The sequence below is a fragment of the Oryctolagus cuniculus genome, chromosome 7, assembly GCF_964237555.1.
Source record: "Oryctolagus cuniculus chromosome 7, mOryCun1.1, whole genome shotgun sequence".
Lineage (NCBI taxonomy): Eukaryota > Metazoa > Chordata > Mammalia > Lagomorpha > Leporidae > Oryctolagus > Oryctolagus cuniculus.
The window spans coordinates 122788032-122812471 of NC_091438.1; the positions used below are offsets into that span (position 1 = coordinate 122788032).

At 41.3% G+C, this 24440-nt stretch overlaps 1 protein-coding gene across 8 annotated transcripts in view; it reads right to left on the minus strand.

The window, feature by feature from the left end:
• The window catches only part of ELAVL4 (ELAV like RNA binding protein 4), a 170292-nt gene that overhangs the window by 126472 nt on the left and 19380 nt on the right, over nucleotides 1-24440 (minus strand). For 3 of the 8 annotated variants that reach the window (XM_051857796.2, XM_008265278.4, XM_070078544.1), the window contains exon 2: nucleotides 9036-9190. The exons of 4 other annotated variants lie outside the window; for them this stretch is intronic. The gene's annotated coding sequence lies outside the window, so the exon portion shown is untranslated. Of the gene's footprint in view, nucleotides 1-9035; nucleotides 9191-13364; nucleotides 13383-24440 lie in introns of those variants that run through there. One more of the 8 variants, XM_070078545.1, reaches the window with a different exon arrangement.

The window sequence follows — 24440 nt, forward strand, 5'->3', positions numbered from 1 at the left end:
GCACATGATGCATTATTGTAAACTATAGTCATCCCACTGTTCTGTGGAACCCTAGAACCTACTTATGTCATCTGTGTTTTAGTACCCCTTATGCACACTCCTTCTACCCTTGTCCCCTCACCCTACCTAGGCTCTAGTAATCATTATTCTAAGTTCAGATCAGCTTTTTAAAATTTTCAGTTATATGAAAGAACATATGGTATTTGTCATTCTGTGTCTGGGTTATTTCACTTAGCATAATGATCTCCAGTTCCATCCATTTTGCTGCAAATGCCAGAATTTCATTATTTTTTATGGCTGAAAAATATTCCATTATGTATGTTAACACATTTTTTAAATCCACTCATCAGTCAGTGGACATCCAGGTGGAACCCATATCTGATCTATTGTGAGTAGTGCTGCAATGTACATGGGAACACAGATATCTCTTTCATAGGCTGACTTTATTTCCTTAGGATATACATACCATATGGGACAGCTAGATCACATGGTGGGTCTATTTTTAGTTTTTTTGGGGGGGAAACTCTATATTGTTCTTCATAACACATATACAAATTTACATTTCCACTAACAGGATGGACATTACTTCTAAACTTGTTTCCTAAACAACTTTTTTATTATGCTACATCTTGATTGTGTTAGGATACTGACACGTATCCTAACATTGTATGTTATAGCAATTTTCCTATTCTAATAGACTTTCAGTGTTTCTTCAAATAAAAATACTAGGCTAAGTGTCTCAGAAGCTACTGTATCACCGTCTTCTTTAGAAGCCCTAGTGACACACATCTGTATAGAACATTTTAGGATAGCTTTCCTTATGTACTATTGGTTCCTGAAAAGTAAAAAGGAGTAGGTAGATGAGAAGGCAGGATATGGGGGGGGGGGGGGGGAGAAGGAGAGGTGGAGAAAGTCACAAGAACCAATCTCTAAATATATGAGTTCCATTTATCCCTTATGACGACCCATGAAATAGATAAAATCACCATCGTTAGAAAGGAGACTCACATCGATGTGCATAATCTGACTGAGCCTGCTTACCCTCTGGAATTTCCTACTGATTTCAGCATCATAATCTGCCAACTGCCTCCTGTTGACAGATCTTCTCACAACTTCCTCTTGTCTCTATGATGTCCAAACACCAGCCTAAGAATTCCTGTGACTTACATGTTGGGGCCTTGTGGGGAGCAATCCGGACTGGACTGAGTTACTGGAATTAAGACTTATTCTATGCATCTGCTCTCCCACAATATGGCGCTGGGAGAGAAGTAAACAGCTTCCGCACAGCTGCCTCCAGTTCAACCAATAAACTGTAGGACTTGCTCCTGATTGGAGAGCAGCGTACTCGGCGTGTGGGCAGCCGAGTTGGGATTGGCGGAGGAGGACTATAAAGGAGGAGAGAGACGGCATGCACCGGGAACATCTATGGGGAACATCTAAGGGAACCTGTGCAGCCCCCGAGAAGAACCGGCCGGCGGTGTGCCGCTCCCTTGCGGAAGTGGGGAATGTGGCCAGGGGGAACTGCCCTTCCACGGAGGTGGAAGGGATAGTAGCCAACCCGGGAAGAACCAGCAGCAAACCTGGGGAGGGCCGAGCAGACGAAAGAACAGCGCAGGGTCCTGTGTCATTCCTCCACGAAGAGGGGGAGCGACAGGGCCTCAAATGCCAGGCTTTCTCATGACTCTCAACACAAACACCTGAATCCCTTGGACACTCAGTTTTTCTATCTGCCTGTACTTCTGCAGGTGGCCTAGGAATCCAGCTATGCTTTCTTTGTCCTTGGCCTTATCCTTCGCACCCCTGATGGCATTCACTGAGAAAATGCACCCCTTCAGACTATTCTTACAGGTTTTTTTTGTTTTGTTTTGTTTTTTTTTTGGACAGGCAGAGTGAGACAATGAGAGAGACAGAGAGAAAGGTCTTCCTTTTCTGTTGGTTCACCCCCCAAATGGCAGATACGGCCAGCACGCTCCACCGATCTGAAGCCAGGAGCCAGGTGCTTCTCCTGGTCTCCCATGTGGGTGCAGGGCCCAAGGACTTGGGCCATCCTCCACTGCCTTCCTGGGCCACAGCAGAGAGCTGGACTGAAAGAGGAGCAACCGAGACAGAATCCAGCACCCCGACCAGGACTAGAACCTGGGGTGCCGGCGCCGCAGGTGGAGGATTAGCCTAGTGAGCCGTGGTGCCGGCCCTCTTATAGGTTTTTAAAGAGTGAGAAAGATGTTTTTTAAAAGCCAACACTTGAGAGAATGTTGAAATTAAACTAATGTTTAAAAATTTACAAAACTTTGGATTTTTAAAAAAATCACATGACAAGCCATGGAGAGTATCTTGGAATCTAAAAGAAAAACCTTCCAAGTAAACAAGGCCTATTTCTTTGATTTAATTTAGACAGTTTTTAAGAACCTGCTTTAGGTGCCCATCTCTCTGCTCCTATAGCCTCCTTTACTTCCTTTCTACCATGACAAAAATGTTCACACTGCAAATATTCAGTTATAGGCCTCTTTTTCCTGCTACCCTGAGAATTCTGTGAGGCCAGGGACAACGTTTGGTTCTCATCTTAATTCCCACACCCAACAGTGTGACAGATAATATTTGAAGAGTTTGTTCATTTTCTGTGTGGATTGTAGTCACAGAGCTACTCCATTCCTCTGCTATAAAGACCTACAGCCTTGCTTTAGGTCAGTATCATCAGCCATAAAATGGGCTACAGCTGCATCCAGCATGCTTCATAGAATAACTGCCAATTCTGAGTATAACCAAATCTATTCATTTGAATGGATCTGAAGCACCAATTGCTACTCACTAAGATCTACTGGATTATTCTGCTGTATAGCATTTGGAGAACAGGGTCTGTGGGAGGATGTGAGAGGTTCTGGTTTGCTATGTGCTTTCTTATTTCCTGACTTCTAGTGCCGTGAGTGATCAAAGAAGCCTGTCTGTCCTTGGGGATGGAGGGCATTTTGTAATTAATGTTACGGAAGTAGTATTACCACTCCACTAAGACCTTCAGGCCAGTAGTTGGTGTTTTATTTATTTATTTTTATTCTAAAAACTTTATGAGGCTTGAGGCTGTACATTTTTAGATCTTTCACTTTGTTCAAGGTTGCATTAAGTATTTGCTTCCAATTTTGACATCAGCTGAATCTATCAGAGCAAGGGCACCAACTCTGTGGTGGGTAAGACTAGAGGTCACAGTTGGGGAAGAGTTGATCCACAGGAATAAAGGCATGAGCTGAAGGACTTCCTAAAAAGATTCTATGATTCAGATATTTTACAAAATATTTATGAATAACAGCATGGCAGAGAAGACAAAAACAAGCATAGTGATACTGTTCAGAGATTATGTACATTTGTCTACAATTAAATAATTTTAGGATCTCAGAAGTCAGTTCTTAGCCCAGCCAAGACCCTCTGGCCATGGTAACATCACAATGGTAGTGTGTCTTTCATTCCCAGTTTAGCGGAGTACAGGCCAGCTTCCAACCACCAGTTACATTTCTGAGCCGAAAGTTTCTAGTCAACAATAAGCTGTTTCTTAGAACTAAATCAAGTGCTATGTAGCACTCACAACTTAAATGCACAAAAGAGGGGCATGCATTGTGACATAGCAGGTAAAGCTGCTGCCTGTGATGCCAGCATCCCATATGAGCACCAGATCGTGTCCTGGCTGCTTCTGATCCAGCTCCCTTCTAATGGCCAGGGAAAAACAGTAGAAGATGACAAAAGTATTTAGGCTCCTGTCATCCACATTGGAGACCCCGATGAAACTCCTGGCTCTTGGCTTCAGCCTGGCCCAGCTCTGCCTGTTGAAGCCATCTGGGAGATGAACCAGAGGATGCAAGATCTCTCTCTCTGTAACTCTTTCAAATAAATAAATAAATTTTCAAATGCACAAATGCATAAAAGGTATATACAGCATCAAAGGAACTACTAGAATGATTTTTTCTAAAACACAGATCATCCTCAATGATCTTGTAATTTACATGTCTACTGGGCCTAGGAACCAGAATTTAATAAGATAGTAAAACATATTAGTCACCTCAGGTTGACATAACAAAATATCATAGAAAGGGTAGTTGAAGCAAGAGAAACTCATTTTCTCACAGTTTTGGATACTGGAAGTCTGAGTCAGGGTGCCAGCATGCTTGGGATCAGATGGGAGTTCTCTTGTTGGCTTGCAGATGGCTGCTTTCTCATTATGTCCTCAGATGTTAAACAGAAAACAAGATCTCTCTCTCTCTCTCTCTCTCTCTCTCTTTGGATTTATTTATTTGAAAGCTAGAGTTATAAAGAGAGAGAAAGATCTTCTATCTGCTGGTTCACTTCCAAGATGGCCACAATGGCCAGGGCTGGGCCATGCCAAAGCCAGAAACTTCATGTGGGTGTTCCATGTGGAAGGCTGGGGCCCAAACACTTGGGTCATCTTCTACTGCTTTTCCCAGGCCATTTGCAGGGAGCTGGATAGGAAGTGGTATAGTAGAGACATGACCTGGAGCCCACATGGGATGCTGGCCAGGCAGCAGCTTAATCTGCTGCACCACAACGCTGGGCCCATCTCTTCCTCTTCTTATAAGGTCACCAATCTTATCAGATTACAATTCCCATCCTATGACCTCATTTAACACAAAGTATCTCCTGATACCCCATCTTCAAATATAGATATGTGAAGAGTTATAGCTTTAACATGAATTTTGAGGGGATAATTCAGTACACAGCAATTTTTTGTGTAGACATTCAGTGTCTACTTAAAGTGATTACATTTTAAATCCTATCACTAAGGTGAAATTCACAAAAATCAAAATACATCGACCTTCAATGGGTTATTTTTTTTTTTTTTGCCAAGATTAAAAAAAATTCCACAATCTAGCAGTGGGTGTTGTGGGCAGTGGGTTAAACCACTGTTTTGGACACCTGCATCCCATATAGGAGTGCTGATTTGAGTCTCAGTTACTTTGCTTCTGACCCAGTTTCCTGCTCATGCATCCTGGGAGGCAGAAGATGATGGCTCCATGGCTTGGGCCCCTGTCACCCATATGGGTGATCCAGGTAGGATTCTTGGCTTCAGCCTGGCCCAGTCCTGGCTACTGTGGTATTTGAGGAGTGATCCAGGTCAATTTTTCTCTCTCTCTTTCTCTGACACTCTGCCTTTCAAGCAGATGAAAATAAATAAACATAAAAACATAGGAGATATAGTCTGTTGTTGATAGTTGAAATACATTTTTCAGGAGGTAGTGAGAAAAGAGAGAGTGGAAAGTAGCACTGGAGTGGAAGGCCTGAACAACAAGCACCTCTGTTCTGTCACTGACTAGTTGTGTCACCTTAGCTAAGTCCCTAGCGCTTGCTCTCTGTGCCTCTGTTTCCTCATATTATCAAACTTGCTTAAATGAGAGAACACATTTATCTAAAATAAAACATATTTCATAATTCTATTTCTGGTTAGCTATTTTAGGAATCCAAATCAGCATAGTAATCAGGGAAAGAATCTCCTGATCCAAAGGAGATTTCATAAGGAAAATAAGGAATGTAAAGTAAATATCCTTTAATTGTGGGCTCATGCTTTTTAGTTTTAAGCACCAAAAATAACTGATCCTCTAAGCCCACTCTCTTACTTAGTACTAGAATTCTTCATTTGGATAAATAGATGGGAATAATGGGAATCTCCCTGTTATCTACAAAACAGCAAAGGTCAAGGAGTGATTTAAAGGGTCCAGAATGAGAGGCCTGGCCTTGGATCTGCAGAGCCCCGAGACAATACACTCACACTACAGAAGCCCCCATCCCTTCCAGAAAATAATACACAACCTCCCCTCTCTGAAAGGCAAACAACAAAGGAACAATGGCTACAATCCAATTATCTAGGGAGTGTTTCACTCCCAGGACGGCAGGAGGCAGGGGTTGGAGAGCTCACAGTAAGTAGAGCTCAGAAAATATATCTCTTATATAGAATGCATGCTTCTGGCTTAAAACACATTAATTCCATTGCAGAGAGCCACTGAACAATTTCCCAAGGATTCCCAAGATCTCTTAAGCCATAAAAAGCATCCTTATTATATTAGTATGCTAAAGGGTTCCTCTGTGTACTGTTCCAGGAGAGAGCAGGGAGAACATTAGCAAACAAACAACAACAACAACAACAAAAAGCTGAATGAGTCCAAGGAACAAAGAAATACCTTTAAAGCTTATCTACTTATACCTCATTTTGAAATCTATTGTTTTCAAAGCCAAACTGGAAAAAATGTTCATACCAATTTTGGAGAAGATGCTGCAGAACCAGATATTTACAACCTGAGCAATTAGAAAGCACCTTCTAAACAAGACATACTTATCAAAACATGAAATGCCTAGGAAGAAATATAGGTAATCATTTATCCAACTTCGGACTTGGTTAAAAGCAATAAACAAGGAAAAATATTAACAGAATTGGCTACATATAAATTCAAAACTTAGTAAATCTAAAACAGTAAGAATTATAAAGAACACAGTTGAAAAAATATTTACCAAAGCTGTAAAATAGGATTACTGCTTTTACTATTTAAAGCTTGCACATAAATGTACTATAAAAGACATCAATATGAATAGAGTCAGACAAAACAGGAGATGAAACTGAAAAGTCACTTGGACAGGTCTACACAAGCAACAGCAAGGCAAGTATCCTACTTTTGCTTTGAACAGATCTTTTCTCATATTTGAACACAGAAGTAGGGGAAATACGGCAAGAAGCAACCCTACTTTTAGGTTCTGGTCCCCTTTAGGCCCAGCAAAAAGAATTCTTCATAAGGTCAAGCCCAGATTATGAATGCTGAAGATGAAGCAAATTTGTGTACCTCTGCTTGACACTGTTTTCTATGTTTCAATTCTCTGGGTGACCTCATAGGAAAAGAAATCCAGCAAAGGATTCAGGTGTTCTTAGAACTCTGGCCAAATGTATATCATTCCTTTAGCAAACCAAATGTACTGAGAGTCTACAATGTGCAGGCATTGTTTGAGTCACCTATCAAATTAGCTAACTAAGACTTTAAAAACTGATCATTCTGGCAAGAGTGCAGGGAGTTTGGCACTCTCACATAGTGCTCACAGTTGGATACACTTTAGGATGTTGGGATGAGATTTTTACAGTAGTATGAATCAAGAGCCTTAAAAATGTTCCTACACTTTGCTCCAGTTCAAATTTCTACTAAATGATCATACAGACAAAGTGTTTTATATCGGGGCTGGCGCTGTTGTGTATATATATATATATATATATACACATACATACATATATGTGTATATATATATGTATGTCCACCCATATATTTTCCTAATTTTTAACACTAAACATGTGTTTCTTTCACAATTAGAAAAACACAAATTTTATTTTTTAAAATGTTCTGATAGCTAAAGGAAAATGAACTACATTGTGTTAAATCAAATGCCTTTCTACTGCAACAAATGTATTTCCATTGGCATACAAGACATTCTAGGCAATGTTGAGGCAATGCAACATTTATAAGGGACCTTTAACAATAAAGGTTCAGCTATGCAAATATGCAGAGACTCACAATTAACTTGAAATATCAAACAAGGTGTTACTGACCTTTTAGGAGTGTCAATAAAGCCACAGGGTCTCTACAAAATACAAAATTAAGATAGATGGCTGCCCAGTTTGGTCCTAAAACAACCTTCAGAAGCCTCTAAAAATCACAGAAAACAATCTTCGTTCCACTTCAATATGACTCATTTTCAGATTTTAGCAGTGCCCTGGAGAAATTCTTGATCTGCTTTTTTTTTTCTTCTAAAGATTTTTTTATTTTATTTGAAAGGCAGATCTATTTATTTATTTATTTTGGAGCAATAGATTTTATTTTTTTATTTTTATTTTTTATTTAATGAATGCATTTTTTCATAGATACAACTTTAGGAATACAGGGGTTCTCTCCCCCATACCCCTCCCTCCCCAGCTCCCATCCCTCTCCCTCTCCCATCTCCTTCTGCATTGTGGTTCATTTTTAGTATGACTTTATATATAGAGCACCATCTCCATGCTAAGCATAGACTTCAATAATTTGCACCCAAGCACACACACAACATACAGAGTACGGTTTGGGAACAAAATTTGCAGTCGATTCTCATATTACAATTCATTAGGGACAGAGGTCCTACATGGGGAGCAAGTGCACAGTGACTTCTGTTGTTCCTTTAACATTTAACACTATTATTTATGACGTCAATGATCATCTGAGGCCAGGGGCTGCCAAGGCTATGGAAGCCTTTTGTGACTATAGACTCCATCAGTATTTGGACATGGCCATAAGCAAAGTGGATGTTCTCTCCTCCCTTCAGAGAAAAGTATATCCTTCTTTGATGACCCTTTGTTTCCACTGAGGTCTCACAGAGATACTCTGTGTAGGATATTTTTTTGTCACAGAGTCTTGACTTTCCATGCCTGAAATGCTCTCACAGGTCTGAAAGGCAGATATAAAGAAAGAGATATCCTCTATCCACTGGCTCACTCCACAATGACCAGGCCTGGACCTGGGCCGAAGCCAGGAGCCAGGAGCAGGAGCCAGGAGCTTCATCAGGGTCTCCCATGTGGGTGCAGAAGACCAGGGACTTGGGCCATCTTGTGCTGCTTTCCCAGGCACATTAGCAGGGAGCTAGATTGGAAGCAAAGCAGTTGGGACTTGTACCGGTGCCCATATGGGATGCCAGCATTGCAGGGGGCAGCTTACCCTGCTATGCCACAACACTGTCCTGGATTTTCTAATTTTCTTAAACATTGAATTTTCTCCTAAGTTTTTTTTTTTAATGTTTAACAATAACAAAACTCTAGACAAAGAGAAGGCTGATGAGTGTTAGTGCCTACCTTCATGGAAGCAGTTAGAGATATGCTCATCGAGAGAAAGGCAGCTGGTAGTTTTGCAGCCAGACACATCTGGATTCAAGTTACAGTTCAACCTGGATGATTCTGGATGACTTCAATCCTATATAACCTCTTAAAAATTCTGATTTGCTCACCTGTGAAGTACTTTGTTGGATTAGTAATAATTTACCTTGTAGAGTGCTGGCACTTGGTAGATGCTCAAGAAATGGCAGCTGGTATTATTCGCAGAGAAGTTATTTCCTGGTCAATTTTGGCCTTCCCCACCAAAGAGGGCATAATCCCCATTACAATAGGCTGGTTCTTCCTGTGGCTCATGTTGGCTCACTGTGCACAAGACATAGCACAAAGACTGTTTCATAAATGCTTGTGGGTAGGTACATCGGTAGACAGACAGGTAGGTAGGTACTAAGAAAAGAAGGGAATGAAGAAAGAAGAAAGGAGGGGCCGCTGTTGTGGCGTAGCAGGTTAAGCCTCTGTCTGAGATGCCGGCATCCCCCATGGGCACCGGATCGAGAACTGGCTGCTCCACTACTAATCCAGCTCCCTGCTAATGCATCTGGGAAAGCAGCAGAAGATGGCCCAAGTGTCTAGGCGACCTAGAAGAGGCTCCTGGCTCCTGGTTTTGGCTTAGCCCAGCCCTAGTTGTTGTGGTCATTTGGGGAGTCAATCAGTGGATGGCAGATCTCTATCTTTGTGTCTCTTCTCTCTCTCTCTGCAACTCAGCCTTTCAAGTAAATAAAAGCATAAAAAAAGGAGAAAGGAAAGTCTGTTCAATAATTATATTTCAAACGTCTATCTCTAACTAGCAGTCCCACACACAGGATGTTTTTCAAGTTAAAAATGCTTTATAGAAAGTTATCCTAGTCGTGGAAAAGTATGTAAATAGCTTTATAAGCTCAACCTTGCCACAAGATAAGTAATGGCCACATCCATAAGAATTGTCCTGGTATACCAAGTGCAGATTCCTGGGCTCTAGCCAAGATTCACTGAATCAGAATCTGGATGAAAGGCTCAGAAATAAGCATTTTAACATAGCTTAGCCATTCTTGGACAAAGCAACAGCCAGTTATCTAGGGGAATAGAAACTAAAGTGCTTTGCTTTAATTGTGCTTTATTTAGATGATAAAGACTGTTAGCAGAGGTTGGTATACATACAGTCCTTCATCCACCAGAGACTTCTCTTAATCATAAGTGACCTTTCTCCATGTCTTATTTATTCATAACCATAATTCTGCATTTTTTTGTCTTCTTGATGCACCCTCTGATTCACCAGATATAAACTCTGTTCAGTTTGGAGCATGTCTTGCCATACTCGAATTCTTCAGAAATTTATAACTATCTGCATATGGCAGCTTGACCCACCAGGACAATAACTAATCTGAAACTGCTTTCTCAACTTGGAGAGCAGCCTTTATGATGTTTTATGTGTTTGTCATCTTTGAGCTTTTAGCACTTCCACAAGAGGGCAGTCAGGGGAAAGTTTTACTTCTATCAGAAAGCCTACCCTTAGAAGCCCTTCTAATCCTTGGGTGCAACAATGGTTCTAGGTTCTTAAAACCAACAACAAAATCAAACATCAGGTACATTAAGCCACACGTTTAAAGACACATATAACTGAGGACTGACTGCAGGATACAAATGTTAAACACAAAGGCTTTGCATCTAACATCCCTCACTCTCTGCCCTCTCACCTCTCCAATAGGTTCATGCATTCAATTCCCTCCAATGTGTGGCTCATCCTGTGGGAGGAAAGGCATTACAGGGCAGCTAGTGTCATTGTAGGGAAGCCAGGGAAGGCTATCCAGGGAAGGTGACATTTGAACTGAGACCTGAGGAATGCATAGGCAAATGAGAAGGTTTTCAAGGGGAAAGGAAATGGCACACACAAAGACAGCAGCCTAAGACTCCTGGCATATTCAGGAAACTAAACGAGCCTTGGTAAGACTTTAAGATTTTATGATGGGAATAATAGGGAGTTACAGAAGATATTTCAGCAGGGAATCAATACAATGAGATTTGAGAGTGAGAAATATGAACACATACATACATATTTGACAGAAATCATAATTATGGGCTTCACAAAATAACAGTCCAATTGCATCACTGCTTGAGTGGAGCCTCTCTTTCTTTCTGTGTGTTTATGAGTGAATAAACAATATATTTCACCTTTGAACTCCCTTACACAGTCCTTTTCTATGAGAGGTTAGTCCCTGGATCTGACTCAGAGTTGCTCAATATTCTTGATCTCTGGAACTTTCATCGTTCCTATTGATGGCTTTTGCAAAGGTATTCTGATGTCTGAGCCCAACAACAACTGACTCAGGGTCAGTACAAAGTTGGGAATGCTAGGGCCAACATTAATTTCTGTTTAATTAATCTTACTGATAGGAATTGTTAATGCTAGCAATGTTTAAAAAAACTTCATGTGACTCGGAATTTTTTCTAAGCCTATATGGAATATGAAATGTGAAGACAGATAGTCAAGAAAGTGCTTCCAGCTGCTCTAATCATCCCGGATTAAGGTCAGAGTTCAGAATAGTCATTTCAGTGGAAAGGAAATCAAATTAAACCAACCCTAGAGGTTTTAAAATAGGATGGCATAAGCACTTTTAAGACGAGATTAATAACAAAAAAGAGAGGAAAGAGAGAGGAATGAAAACAAAGGTATAGACCAATTTCATGATTCTTACTCAGAAACTGCTCTAAGAGATTCAACTCAGTTGAAGAGGTACCTGATTGAGCCCCAGTAATGTTACTATAAACAACAGTAACTAAAACCTTATCTTTGTTTAGCACTTTACGGTATGTGTTCACATGTATCAGCTTCTCAACAAGCTGCGAGATCTATACTCAGTGGCAGCTGGAATGTGCCTCTACCTCCTCCTTCATACCTGTATATTACCTCATCTCCCAGACAGCCCTCAATTCTTATTCCTCTCTGGAGTCACCTTGACTGACAGTCATATCTCCCAAGATCATGGCCCCTTCTTGAGGTGCTCACATAGACTGACACAGGATATATAGAACTGAAACCGTCACTCCAACCAGGATGATTTGGGAAGCCTATCTCAGCTACAGAGCTCCTTACGGGGTGTCCTTAGGCCTTCACTGAGACTGTACTGCAGTCCTACCCAATACTCTGCCTGACCCTGCTTCCTTCCCTCTCCATTCCTTATTTCCCATAATGATAATCCCAAGAACATTCGTTAATAAATTTCCTGTACACTAGCCCATATCCAATAATCTGCTTCCTGAGGAATCCAACCTGTGACAGTTATTATACTAATTTTAAAGATGGAGAAATTGAACATCTTAGGTGTTTCTCAGAGATCACCAGTTAATAAGAGACAGCCAATGACTATAACTCAGCTCCAGCAGTTATTATTTCAGTATATGCCAGTGTCTTAATGTACGAAGGATGGAAAAAAGAACAAGGACCTACCCCTTATGAGTGCACAATAGAGGGAGCAACACAAACACTAACAGTGAAGGGCCAGTGGTGCAATGGATAATGCATCTGACTACAGATCAAACACAAACACAGCCATAACCAGCATGGCACCAACAGAGGCACACATGACAAGGACAAGAATGGAGTAGGAAGAGTGACTTTTTAAGACATGGATTTGCATAGGGAGAGTACAAAGAACATAGGTAGCTTTCTCTTTCTTTTTTTAAATTTTATTTAAGGTATGCAAATTTCATGTATTTCATATATACAGATTCAGGAACACAGTGATACTTTCCACCCTACCCTCCCTCCTGCCCATGTTTCCCAACCTCTCCTAAAAATAAGAATGGGTATCTTCCTCTTTCACTTGCCCTGTATCTACCACAGATCAGTGAAAGATCACGCCCACAAGGGGTCAGTGCTGACAGCATGCGGTGCAAACTAACTGCTCAGTTCCATTCTTTCAAGGAATTTGGAATGGTATCGTAAGGTCAAAAGAGCACTATTGGCTTTGCAGCAGGCCTCTGTAAGTAAGCTAGTAAGTAAGCTTCAATTTTGACATCTATAAAAGGAACTACCCCACTAATATAACATTGTAAAACATTCACTATACAGCTTGGCATTACAGCAGCCCGAGGTAAAAAAAATGGTAGTTTCATGTGGCTTAAAGAGTATTTTATAAATCATGGATTTTTATTTTTCATTTTTTAAAAGGTTTTATATTATTTTTACTGAGCGGTAGAGCTACAGACAGAGGGAGGGAGAGACATAGAGAAAGGTCTCCATCCACTGGTTCACTCCCCAAATGGCAGCAACAACTGAAGCTGGGCCGATCCAAAGCTAAGAGCCAGGAACTACTTCCAGGTCTCCCACATGGATGCAGCAGCCCAAGTGCTTGGACCATCTTCTACTGCTTTCCTAGGCCATTAACAGGGACCTGGATGGTAAGTGGAGCAGCTGGGACTTGAACCAGTGCCCATATGGGATGCCAGTGCCACAGGTGGAGGCTTAACCTACTACACCATAGTGCAGGCCCCCAGGACATACTCTTGAAGGCTTCGCACACTGATGTCATCTGAGTATCGGAAGGCTTCACTCACAGGTGCCTGAGGACAGGTGAGTTTGCTCTGCTGTGGTCACTGTCACCATTACCATAGCAACCTATACACATAAACAAACATACAGCATATATTCATTTGCTAAATGCCAGGCTCTGTTATAAGTGCTTTACAACTATTACCACATTCCATTGGAGAGGAAACTGAGGCACAGAGAAGTTAGAATTTGCTCCTAAGGTCATGCAGTTAGTGACAGAGCTAGAATTCAAACATCACCATGCACACAATCTGTGCACAGAAACAACTATAGACATGGACCATGGGATAAAAGAAGGATAAGGTTATTGTGATAATTAAATGAGATACATAAGTAAAACGAAACAGTAACTGGCACATGGGAAGCACTGGATAAAAGTAAGTCGCAATCATTAAGGAATGCCCTTTTCCATTTGAATCTCTTTTCAAAGAGAAAACTCCCTTTGACTTGTACAGCATTTTGTAAACATAGCATTTCCACAACAAGCAGGGAAGAGATGATAGCTAATTAAATGGCAACTTGACTGGGACACACAGTGCCCAGACATCTGGTTAAACATTATTCTTGGTGTGTCTGTGCAGGTTTTTGGAATGAGAATAAAATTTGAATGGGCATACTGAGTAAAGAAGATTGCTCTCCCTAATAAGGGTGGGCCTCATCCAATCACTTGAAGGCTGGAATAGAAGAAAAAGGTCTGCAGTAAGAGGAAACTCCTCCCTACATGGCTGCCTTAAGCTGGAACATCAGTTCTCTCCTGTCTTCAAACCAGAGCCAAAACACTGAAACTTTCTGAGTCTCAAGCCTACCAACATGTGGACTAAACCTAAACCATAAGCTGTCCTTTGCTCTCCATTTAATTACTGATTTTGCTATTTGTCAACCTATACACATGTGAGCCAATTCCTTATAATAAATTCCTCCCCTATATATCCCTTATTGATTCTGTTTTCCTGGAGAACCTTGATTAATACACATTTCCCACTTCACTGTTGAAGAATGGAGGCCCAGAGAGGTTGAATGACTTGGACAGATTACACCTCATTTCCTCATTGCTCATCACTAGGACTCTCTAATTCTTGTTAGTTGTACTTCCATTCACTCAACAAACACTAATCAAGCTATTATTATGGGTTGGGCATTGTATCACTAAATAATTTTCAAACTCTTCCTCTGCCTCTGTATCCCCACTCCCCTAATCTGATACTGCACAGCTTTCCCTCTCTCCTCTAGTAGATAAAGGCTCCAGATTCACCTCCCAGTACCAGCTCCATCGCATATCAGACTTTTCTGAAACACACTAGTGCTCCCAGGATCCCTGGAATATGCAATCCTAATCACATAGGTCTCATGTGAAGCCCTTCATACCCCTCCCCCTGCAACAAATGGGTATATATACCCTGGTATAATATACAAAACCCACTGTGATCTAGCCCCTGCCACACCCAGGCAGCCTCCCAGGTCTCCATGTCTGACACTATATACCATGTTACTAAATGATTGGGACTATGGCTACAGTGCCTACTTTCTCACTTTTTCCTCTCTGACATTCTTCAACAAAGAGATTAGAGCATTTAAGAATTAATTAAATCTTTGGATCCAATAAAATGAAAATGGTATTATATGATGGATATATAGGAACTCACTTTAAAATGCTATTAAGGGACAAAAATTTGACATATTGGTTAAGATGTCAGTTAAGACACCCGTTTCCCACATCAGAGAGCCTGGGTTCAATTCCTGGCTCTAGCTACTGACTCAGGCTTCCCATCAATGCAGACCCTGGGAGGCAGCAGGTGATGGATCAAGTACTTGGATTCCCGCCACCCACATGGAAGACATGAACTGATTTCCCAACTCCTGGCTCCAGCCATAACAGTACAGGCATTTGGAGAGTGAACCGATGAATGGGAGTTCTCTCTCCCTGTCTGCTTATCAAATAAAAAGTAAATTCCTTTAACTTTACTGTATGTTTCAAAATTTTCATTAAAAATGAAGGAAAAGATTATGCCTCCCTGCTGCTTAAAACATTTTAATCACTTTTCCTTGCGCCTAAAATAAAATACAAATTCCCTAAAATGTAAACAACAAGGACTTATGTGGTCTATCTCCACTTGTCTCCATGGTAGCCTTTCAGCCTCTTAAAACAGGCTAAGTTTCCCCTGTCCCAGGACTTTATACACACACAGCATTCCCCATCTGGCACACACTCCATCCTGTTCTTTTCCTGGCTACTGTTAGGTCTCTGCTTTATATACCCCTTTCTCATGAAAGCCAAATTCAAATTATGCTCTATTTTTTATTAACTTGTTCTTTTACTTCACAACACTTAATATAATTTGTAGATAAAATGCTTTTTGTGTTTTTTTTTTTACGTATTATTTATGCTATCCCCGTACTAGATTATAAGCTTCACAAGTTTCCGCATAATTGCATCCCTAGTGCCTAGCACATAGCAGGTGCTCAATGTATTTGGTCAATTAATGTTCCACAAATGCATCACACAGCCGAGTGTCATCCTACTTCTGCTCTTCCTGTCCCTTCAGCCTGGATTGACTGGGTTTCCCCTCCCTGCCCCCAATATCTTCATCTGGAAAATTCCTACTCATTCACCATGTCTCTTTTCCCCCAAGATTATTAGGTCACTCTGCATGAACACCCACAGCTCTTTCAGCATGGAGCTCGCCATACATTAACTGTTCTTTATCTTTTCTGTGAGCTGCCCCAGGTAATGGACTAGGTTCCTTTCATCTCTGAAAACTCCTGAGCAAGCATGATGCTTGATATTTAATCAACCCAGTGAACATTTGCCAAAAGGCTGCTGACCTAAAAGGCCTGAATCAGAAATGTGAAAGACTCAACTGGCATATCGAAGGTGCTCAATAAATGGTAGCGAATGTTCTCACTACTACTGTAGCATGAACAAATTTTGTACTTGATCTTCCTGTGAATATTCTTTAACCACTCTTTAATTCACTCAACAGGTATTTCTAGAGTAGCTATTTTTGAGTGTGTACAACAAGGTGAGTTAAAATAATGAACCAGTCAGAAACTGGCTCCCCAAGGAACTCACATGGAGATAAGACAAGAACACAAATAATTACTAAGTCCTTAGTACTATAAAAGACACTGGTTGGGGTTTGGCCACAGATGAAGCTTGAGCCCACTAAGCCAGGCCATGCTACATGCACAGCCATGGCTCCAGGAATCTTGATCTTGAGCTTTACCAGTAATATCTCACAAAGTATGTTATCTGAACTGCTGTCCACCAAATTCACTAGCTTCTCCCTCTCTACCATGGTGGTGATATAGTTATGCCTGCCAAATATATCAGCTCATAGTCTTGTTCACATTGTTCAATGAAGATATCCAGAAGGCACCTGGAGGCAGGAGTCTCACCTGGAAGTCCAGAGCAGGGACATCCACCATGCTATTCAGACAAGACTGTTGGTGTTTTCTTCTCTACAAAGCCACTATATCTCAAACTCCAACAGATGATCAAAAGTTAACATTTCATGTTAATGCTGTGCGTGTATGTGCACATGCAAACATATGTATTCACAAAAAGGAGTTTTGTCCTTAACTCATTTTTTCATACATTTTATGTATATTATTGATTATACATGGAAATTGTTTTTGTAAAGCATTATAGTTTTCGTCTTTATCTAACATCTCGCCAACCATAACACCCAGTAATAACTCTTTTTCAAAAAAAGGGGGGGATATTGGGTTGTATTACTTTGCTCTAAAAAAATCAATTGAGTATTCGCGTCTGAATTAGTGATTAAAATAGCTTTTTCCTCACAACTTAAGTGAGCTTTAAAAATAATAGCAAAAGAGAATTTTTTAAATGTGTTTGCCCCATCTACCAAATTTCTAAATTACTTAAAAGTTTGAAGATAAAGAGGAGGGCCAGTGCTATGGCGTAGTAGGCTAGGCTTCTGCCTGTGGCACTGACATTCCATATAAGCGCTTGTTCGTGTGTCGGTACTCCTCTTCCAAATCAGCTCTCTGCTTAAGGCCTGGGAAAGCAGTGGAAGATGGCCCAACTCTTGTGCCCTTGCACCCACATGGGAGATCCAAATGAAGTTCCTGGCTCCTGGCTTTGGCCTGGCCTAGCTCTGGCTGTTGCAGCTATTTGGGGGAATGAAACAGCAGATGGAAGACCTCTTTTTCACTTAGTCTTTCCTCTCACTCTGTAATTCTGACCTCCAAATAAATTAAAAAAAAAAAAAAAAAAAAAAAAAAAAAAAAAAAAGAGAAACGTCCAAACATGAAGTAAAGAGCCCTGAGTTTATATTCCAACTCCACTACCTACTATAAAGGACTAGCAGAATATTTCTTTTGCTGTAAAGATTAGGAATACTATCCACACCTAGGTGCATTGAGTTCAAGGGAGCCTGTGTGTCTGAGCATAGGGCTGAGTCGAATGCACAGATGAAGGTACCTTCTCCCTTGCAACTTGAGACGAGGGCATCATCCACAGAGAGGAGCTGACACTGGGAATGGATAGGGAATAAAAATGAACGAGGGCTGTATCTCTTCCAAAGAATTCATAGTCTGGCAGACAACAGACAATCTTCCAGAATAACAACCCAGCAGACTGTTAAGTTAGATGACTTTGGTTGGCATCCCAGCTCCATCACTTTCTACCTTGGGAAAGTTACTTCATCTCTGTTTCTTCAGCTTTAAACAGGTATAACAGTATACCTCCTACTGTTCTGGATGGACTCAGGGAAAGAATTGAGCTTAGGGGCTGCTATTGTGGCACAGTGGGTTATGCTCCCACCTGTGACACCAGAATACCACATCAAAGTGTTGGCTCAAGTCCAGGTTTCTCAGTTTCTGATCCAGCTTTCTGCTAATACTCCAAAGAAGGCAGTAGATGATGGTTCAGGAGCTTGGGCCCCTGCCACCCACATGACAGACACAGATTGAGTTCCTGGCTCCTGGCTTTGGCCTGGCCAAGACCTGTCTCTTGTGGTCAGCTGGGGAGTGACCCAGTGAATGAAGGATCTCTCTTCCTCTGTCTCTCCACACCTCTCTGTCACTCTGCCTTTTAAGTAAATCTTTAAAAGAATTGAGCACAATGTGTAGCATTTAGCACTCAATCTGTTTTTTTTTTTTTTTTTTTTTTTTTAAGATTTATTTATTTATTTGAGAGGCAGAGAGTGAGAGAGGTCTTCTATCCATTGGTTCACTCCCTAACTGGCTGCAAGGACCGGAGCTATGCCTCTCCAAAGCCAGGAGCCAGGAGCTTATTCCAGGCCTCCCACACGGGTGCAGGGGCCCAAGGCCTTGGGCCATTTTCTACTGCTTTACCAGGCCATAGCAGAGGCTGGATCAGAAATGGAGCAGCCAGGTCTTGAACCAGTGCCCATACAGGATGCCAGCACTGCAGGAGGTGGCTTTACCTGCTATGCCACAGCACCAGCCCCTTCAATCTTTGTATTAGAAGTACTGTTTATTGTCATTGCTAGCAATTATAAAAACAACAGCTGTGTTGGACCTTTAAAGGACATCATAGTCTAACCACTGAGACAAAGAGGATCTTTCTGATGCCTTGATGAACTAGAGGGAGAGAGTGCTCTGTTTATAGCTTTTTCTTTTATGGGTTTCTTATCATTCTTCACTGATGGTGGCAGTGAAGGGCTGCCACTTTGATGGCTGTTGGCATCTGCCTCATAAAACAACTGGAAGGGCCTGTAGAGCTCTACAGACTAACCATGTCTGTGCCTCTGCTTAGGAAGAAATAAAGGGTGGTCCACATTCCTAAAGAGGTATAAAAGGTATCTAAGAATTACTCAGCCCTAAATAAAAGTTTAAAAAAAAAAGAAGGGATTCCATGTCTGAGAAACTTATATAATTAGGAGATCTTTGTGCATTAATAATAAAAGAAAATATAATAAAAAAAAGAATTACTCAGCTCATAGTTTACGTCTCTTGCCCTGGAATCTTGGTCACAGTGCCTTTCAGATGATGAACAAAAATTTGATAGAAAAAGAAAACTGAAACTTGCATGGGTTAAGTTGAAGTTTAGGCCTTAGTCTATTTGTTTTATTAATTTCTTCATTCACATAAGGATTGAACTCACTTCTGACGTCAGAGTCTAGATTCTTTTTTTTTTATTTTTTTAAATTTTCTTATTTGACAGGTAGAGTTATAGACAGTGAGAGAGAGAGAGAGAGAGAGAGAGACAGAGAAAAAGGTCTTCCTTCCGTTGGTTCACCCCCCAAATAGCAGCTACAGCAAGTGCTGTGCCGATCTGAAGCCAGGAGCCAAGTACTTCTTCCTGGTCTCCCATGTGGGTTCAGGTGCCCAAGCACCTGGGCCATCCTCCACTGCCTTCCCGGGCCACAGCAGAGAGCTGGACTGGAAGAGGAGCAACCGGGACTAGAACCTGGTGCCCATATGGGATGCCGGTGCTGCAGGCAGAGGATTAACTTAGTGCGCCACGGTGCCGGCCCCCAGAGTCTAGATTCTTAATTACTATATTCAAGGACTCTCCCATGTCTATAAATGCACACATGGAGCAAAACACAATCCAAACATTTGTTTAAATTCAAGAAAACTAATCATCAACTCTAGTAAGATGTCCAAAACTTTGCAAGCATTCCAAACCATTTCCAAGTTTCTTAATAATAGTAATACAAATAGCATTACATACCATTTTTGACTATTTATTGAGTGCCAACTACTTTATATGCATTTATATCACTATGTGAGTTCCAGTAGAAATACTGTTATCATATACATTCTCTGGAGAGTTTTACAACAGCTCTATGAGGTAGACAGGCTCTCTCTGTTCTTCATTTAAGGGCTTAATTTACAGATAAGGGCACTACAGAGAAGGAGTAAGAAATTACAGAGGAGCAGGCAATGTGCCATAGTGGGTAAAGCTGCCATTTTTGATGCTGGGATTCTGTATGGGCCCCATTTCGAGACTCAGTTGCTCCACTTCCAATCCTGCTCCCTGCTAATGCACCCGGGAAAGCAGCAGAATTTGCTCCAAGTGGTTGTGTCCCTGTACCTCTGTGGGAGGCCTGGAAGAAGCTCCAGCCTCCTAGCTTCCCTCTCTCTCTCTCTCCCTCTCTCCCTCTCTCCCTCTCTCCCTCTCCCCCCTCCCGCCCCGTGTTTAACTCTGCCTTTAAAATAAATAAAATAATTTTTTTTTTTCAAAAAATTAGAGAGAAGGTAAAAGGACTTGATCTAGGTCACACTATCAGTAAGATCCCACTGTCTCCTGTCTGGTTCAGTTACAGGTTCCATCAGGGTCAGTTACAGGTTCCACCAGGGTCAGATCAAGCTTTTGGGTATTCTCTTGATCTTATCGAATCCTACCATAGCGGCTTCTCTCAAAATTATCTGTCATTGATAAACCTGTACCCAACAACTCTTACATAAAAGGCAGCTACCTAGTCCAGTAGGAAGGTGTATTTTCAGTGAACCTCAATTTGACTCTTGTGTCTCTGCAAATTAAATGTTCAATAAACTTATATCGGCTGAATTAGCAAAAATAAAAGATGCATAACCCAGGAAAAAGGCTGTTACAAAGATGAAATGAAGAAATGCATCCATTATTGTGGAATGGATAGGGCTGAGCATGTTGAGATCCATGGTGAGAAATAGTTTTAGTACTTACTGTCTTCCAGGCACTATTACAAGAGCTGGGACACAAGGAAACTAGACAAACTCCCAGCTTCATGAAGTTTACATTCAAGTGAGCAAAAAACAAGTGTTAAAAATTATAATAGTTTTAGATAGTAGTAAGTACCATAAAAAATAAAGTAGGAAAAGAAGGACAGAAAGAACAAGGGAGAGAAGGAGAACTCTTCTGGACTAGGGGTCAGAGGAGGCTCTCTAAGAAGGGGTCATGCTACACTGGCAATATAGTACTATGATGAGGAATGTGGGCTCTGAAGCAGGCTGCCTAGCTTCAGAGGATGATTATAAGGGTTTAATAACAGAATTAGCATAAAGTATTTAGTATAATGCCCAATACATAGCAAAGCTGTTATTAGGATTATTAAACAGGTAAGCCCTGAACACCGTCTCAAGGATGGTGAGATAAACAACATCACTAATTAAGAGGAACACCAATGAACAGAAATGCCAAGAACAAAATACAAGGATGTTAAAGAAACCAAGACCATTAATTCAAAAAATATTTACTGTGCCACTACTCTGGGCCAGACACTGGTGAACAGGAGTACATGTACGGTTAAATCCCTGTTCTGGAGGAGCTCTCTATAACCTTCCTTTAAGCCATGAGAGGTTTTGAGTCAAACACATAACTAACAAGCAACCATGTCTAGTGTTGGACAAAATATGAATGGAACTCCTGGTTAGAAGAACATACAAATAAGAAGACAAGACTCAACCAGAATCAAAAAGAAAACAAGCTAAGGGTGAGAAAGTGTGGGGTACCATATAGATGCTTTAGGAGACAAAAAGGGGGCCAGAGAGTTCCAGAAGGCCTTCATGAACTGGAAGACAAGCAAGGTGTCCTCATCGCCAAGGTGGCCAGGTCTGCGGAGTAAGCGGTCCTCTTCTTGTTAAATGATGCTGCTATTGAAGAAATTGAAATATGACACAGAGATACAAAAACAGAGTTTGCATAAGATGAAATGTTCATATAAGATTGTAGGACGTAGCAGAAAACGCACAGGTTTAGCACCACAAGACCTCAAGGACTACTGTCTGTGAAATCGTAGGTAAGTTACCTAGTTTCCCTAAAATAAATAAATGCTGATGGATAAGGGAACAAATAGAAATCAAGTTACCATATTATGTTTAAATCAGGTACAGCTTTATGGTCAAACAAAACCATTCTCTTATCCTAGAAGGAAAAAAAGAAGTTTATGAAATAAGAGAAGGCTTATTATTAACTCAGATTGATTATTAATCCAGGGATGACAAAACAGAACAGGTCATCCTTTTTGGGAAAAGTTATCTGTTGACCACCATTTAAATCTATAACCTCCTCTACTAAATAAATGTAAGGAGATCCAGGGATTTCACACAACCAGATGTGTGATATTAGGAAATATAATTCAAGAATCAACTCTTGATTACTGCTAATGGTTTGGATACACCTCAAAGGCTCATATAATGTGGGTTCGGTCCCCAAACTCTTTTTTATCAAACAATAATTGAAATTTTACCACCTTTATTTTGTTGTTGTTATTGTTGGTTGTTTGTTTTGGTTTTACATATTTATTTTTTAAAATTGTAATTAGTTTTTAAGAGTCAATATGATTTATAGATACAACAATTCCAAGAACACAATGAAACTCTTTTTAAAGAAAGATTTATGGGGCCAGTGCTATGGCGCAGCGGGTTAAAGCCCTGGCCTGAAGCGCCAGCATCCCATAGGGGTGCCGGTTCTAGTCCTGGCTGCTTCACTTCTGATCCAGATCTCTGCTATGGCCTGGGAAAACAGCAGAAGATGGCCCAAGTCCATGGGCCCCTGTATCCACATGGGAGACCCAGAAGAAGCTCCTGGCTCCTGGCTTTGGATCGGCTCAGCTCCGGCTGTTGCAGTCATCTGGGGAGTGAACCAATGGATGGAAGACCTCTCTCTCTATCTCTATCTCTCCCTGTAACTCTGTCTTTCAAATAAATAAAATAAATCTTTTTTAAAAAAGATCTATAGGCTGGCGCCGCAGCTCACTTGGCTAATCCTCTGCCTGCGGCACCGGCACCCCGGGTTCTAGTCCCAGTTGGGGCTCCGGATTCTGTCCCAGCTGCTCCTCTTCCAGTCCAGCTCTCTGCTCTCTGCTGTGGCCTGGGAAGGCAGTGGAGGATGGCCCAAGTACTTGGGCCCTGCACCCGTGTGGGAGACCAGGGTGGGGCACCTGGCTCCTGGCTTTGGATCGGTGCAGTGCGCCGGCCACAGCGTGCCAGCCGTAGTGGCCATTTAGGGGGTGAACCAACGGAAAGAAAGACCTTTTAATAAAATAATAAAAAAAAGATCTATATATTTGTTTGAAAGGCAGAGTTACACAGAGAAAGGAAGAGGTAGAGAGAGAGATCTTCCATCTACTGGTTCATTCCCCAGATGGCCACAGGAGCCAGCCCTGGGCCAGGCTGAAGCCAGAAGCGAGAAGCTTCTTCTGGGTCTCCCATGTGGGTAGCAGGGGCCCAAGTACTTGGGCTATCCTTTGCTGCTTTTCCCAGGATTTTAGCAGGGAGCTGCATTGGAAGTGGGGTAGCTGGGACTTGAGCAGGTGGCCATAGGGGATGTAAACATTGCAAACAGTGGCTTTACCCACTACGCCTCAGTGTCTGCCCTGGTCCCCAAACTCCTATGTAAATGGTTAAAGGATTAAGGGTGGAGACTTGATTTAACTATGGAATCTAGGGGGCAGGAATAGTGAGACGTCTTTAGATCATTAGGTTGTGCCCTCAGAAGGCAACTGTCACCAGAGGGTTGGTTATAAAAACTGAGTTTGATCTAGCTGCTCACTCTCTCTTTCTCTCTCTCTGCTCTTGGCTTGCCATGTGATCTTCCTTCCACATGCATTCCAGTATCTACTACATGTATCATATAATTCAGACTAATGAGGTCACTCGATCTTGGACTGTAAACCTCCAAAAGTATAAGATGAAATAAATCTTCCTTTTTTGAAACGTTTCTCTCAGTTATTTTAAAGTAACTTTCAGTGTAATAATCCTATTACCTATTATGTGCTAGACACTGTGACAGGCGACAGGGACATGGAGATGACAAACACATCACTCCTGTGCCCCTATAGAGTTCACTATCTTTTTTTTAAACACAGTGCCAGAAGCTCTTCTATATTCTACTATTAGCATGAACTATCACCTCTGAAACCTCCAGCCACTAGTCCTGGCTTGGTACTGCTGTCTCTTGAGAAACTTTAAAAAAAAAAATGATGCGAAGTTTTCCAACTTTCTAATGTTATTCCTTCACCCACCCCCAAAGCAGTCAAAGCATATTTCTTTTTACCAAACATTTCCTTGTTCTCCCATGTATATATCTAGCATTTTCTTACAGGAAGACCTTCA